Raw genomic sequence first — 3,510 nt, forward strand, 5'->3', positions numbered from 1 at the left:
CACGGGGAACGCGTGTTCCTTTTCTTCTTTCGAACTTGTGAAACGAATGAAAAAAGAAAAGGTGAAACAAAGCCAAGAAGAAGGACGGAAGAGGTGCACGCGTTTCGTCTGCGCTCGAGAAAATCCGCGCATTCCGACTAACAAAAGAAAAAACGAAGAAAACGAGAAGGAAAAAAAAATGGGAGAAACAGCCCAGTGCCACAAAGCGAAACCTAGTTAGTAACATATTCTTCAAGTAACCAAATCTTAGTACAACGTAGACAGATCGAGTAATATAAACAAAAAGAAAAAAAAAAAAGAAAGAAGAGAAGAAACAAATGATCCAGGCTGGTGTACGCATGGCTGACCTTTTCCATACTTGTACTACTGGCGTACGATAATGCGTTCTCTGTGCACGCACGTATATATATATTTGTATATTTTAAACACGTATCATTGTGTACCTTGGAAAAATGGGAACATTGTCGAGAGACGGGGGAGGGACGCATCGGAGCTACGCCGATCAATTGTACACAGGAAGTGACAGTTCTTTGATGCAGGATTTCTGGTTCTCTCGTGTGTTCGACCAGGATGAAGACTCAAATTTTCGTTGAAAAGTTTTCATAGAAATTTCGTTGAGGGTTTGTCCCATTTGCGAATCGTCCATTGAAAATATGTATCATCTTGTTAAAGGTCCTAACAGATGTCGTGGAGTGTTCGAACGAATTTGACGATATGAGGTTAGAATTTTTGTAATCGTTTATTTCTTAAAGTTCATTAATTAGAGTATTTATTTGTTTCATTAGTAGCAAGTTCAAATTCGATTAGATTCGTTTTAACAAACTGCTGAATTTGCACATAATTCTGATTTATTTGATTTACCTTCAATTCGGGACCTGTATATTTATCTACGTCCATTGTAGATAATGTTTTTGTTTATTCTTAAGGGTCCCGCTTTTTTTATTTGATACTATATATTTATTTAGATTGGTTTAATAAGTTTCTATAGAGTTTTCATTTACTTATATTGATTCTTGAAGATTCTCATTCCTTCATATTTTATCGTACCATTCATACTAACGTTTTATTTACGGTTAATTATACGACAATTCTTAAACCGTACAATTATTTAAAGTTTTGTTACACAATAACCTCTAAGCAATTATATTCCACCATAACGAGAAATAGCATAAACAATGGACATGTACGCAAAAATGTTTCAAATAGTTTAACAGTTTTACGAATCGTAAACAAAGTCACATCCCTGGGGCAAAAAGAACCCATTGGAGAGCCGTGATCCTAGGTTGCGAGCCTGTTCCTAAATCGCGTCTCGTTCCAATCGAACAACCCCGTTATTCCGCCCCTGTTTTAGCTTTGTAAGAACACGACGAGCTTGCGACACCCTTTTCCTTCTTTAACACCACCGAACGAAAAAAAAAAGATAACGAATGTATAATCAGCGTTACAACGATTCCATTGTTTCACTAATAGTCGGGTAGCACGCGAGAACCCGACTTTTCACTGCCTTTTTTTTCCGTTCGATGCGAGCACAGAGTCTTCGAATCCATTCGGTGCGACCATGAATATATGCTTCGTTATGTTTCGCCACCGAAAAGATCGAAACTCGATTTTCCTCTGCGACGCGGATTCACTGCCACTATCGACGAACGAGAGAATTATTGTACGCGTTCGACGTCTACTAGCTCGCATCGATTTTCATATTTTATTTTTCATCTTGTATATTCGAAGTCAGTTTGCCCGATTTTTTTTTTCTGTTGGAAGCAAAGCAACGCAATAGACATACCACTGATATACCTCAGGCACCACATACACCGCTCGAAACAGCATGTGTAGCTTTTTTTTTTTAAATCTCACTCGCGGCGAAGGAGTGCGCAGACGTGAAGAAAGGAAGGAGAAAAAAAATGAACAAGATGGATACAAGAACAACAACCACCACTTATGCGTTACTTTTTAAACCTAGCACATAAAACATGATTTTTAATCGGTAGGTGCGCGATCCGTTGTTACCGGCGAAGATAAAACCCGGTACGATGAACATTGTACATATCCCATTGTGCGTGGTGCGACGCACGGTCGATTGAAAAATAAAGTATTGGTATTTTATACAGTCGTAAGACGTGTCCTTTTCATTTCTTCACTCGTTAAATTTTCTCCTGTAAATTAAGTAAGAATATCTCCCTATTTCTATAAGATTTCATATTTCGATAAGTGAACGTACGTTGAAGATACGTATTATTTTTGCAACCTAATTGAACTATAGCTTTTTCTGGAAGATTATTCTTATCATTTCTGTGAACGAAGTAGGAAAATATTTTTGGTACGTTTCATCCTTGGATGAGTGAAATTACTTAAAAAATATTACTTTCTTAAATGAAATAATTCAGTTCAAATCAATTCACGACCATTCAAGATCAGATATACAGCAATAAAAATGTTAACAGACATGATTGTGCGCAGTATTTCCGTGTATTTGTCGTGTTATTGTCCGGCAAAGTAAACTTGAGACTTCTGATGTCATTGCTTGACCAAATAAGTGGAAAATAGACGCTTGAGTAGAAATTGCGGTGTAGGTAAATCGTTCAGACAAATGATTTTCTATCAACTGTCGATAATGTAGCATGTTGATAAAATAACAGGAAACTAAAGTTTATTCAGTCACTTTGTCCTCTTACCTGCGTTTAGTAGGCAAATATTTAGTAGCACGGACATTAATTTCTAAATGACTCATACCACAGACGAGATGCAGGAAAGATCGCATTTATACTTTTGGAGGCCCTAGGCGTAACATCCTTACGAGGTCTCAAAAGAACAAGTCTATTTCAGTTAATAAAATTCATACACATTATTTTTTAAGTTTACTGAAAATAAAAGTTGACATTTGCATCATAACTCATTTTAATAAAATAAAAATAGCACAACATTGGTATACATATATTTATAATGAAAAAAATATAAAAATAAATCAGTTCAAATTTATTCTGTCGACCAAATGTTTTAACGCCCGGAAAAATTCTTGCACTTCAAACGCAGAGGACGTACAGGCACAGACGACGTATAGGATAGATGTTGCACCTAATATATTGTTGTTATGCCCTCTACGATATAAAACGGTGAGTTTAGGAATTACGTACAATCCAATCATCGACAATGATAAAGTCGACAGGTGTAGAAAATCCTCTTTTATTAAATTTCCATGTACAGATACACACATATACGTAATATTCGCTATGTACGATGAATTCGTCTTAATACATGTTTTCACCTGACATGAAAAATATACAGCATTCCATTTAAAAAATAAAAGGCCAGCTTCGTTTCTCGAAAATATGACAAATATAAAAAATTGATATACGCTATTATGTTGGTCATAGAAAACTGCAATATTTTTCCTTTCATTTTTTTCTAGAATTTATCTTTTAGGAGAAAAACGCTGACTAATAAAAGCGCGAACTCCCTGCATATCTCATCTGTGATTAGAGTCAACAACAAAAAAAAGGGGTATTCCCCAAG

Source organism: Habropoda laboriosa, unplaced genomic scaffold (assembly GCF_001263275.1).
Source record: "Habropoda laboriosa isolate 0110345459 unplaced genomic scaffold, ASM126327v1 scaffold22, whole genome shotgun sequence".
Taxonomy (NCBI): Eukaryota; Metazoa; Arthropoda; class Insecta; order Hymenoptera; family Apidae; genus Habropoda; species Habropoda laboriosa.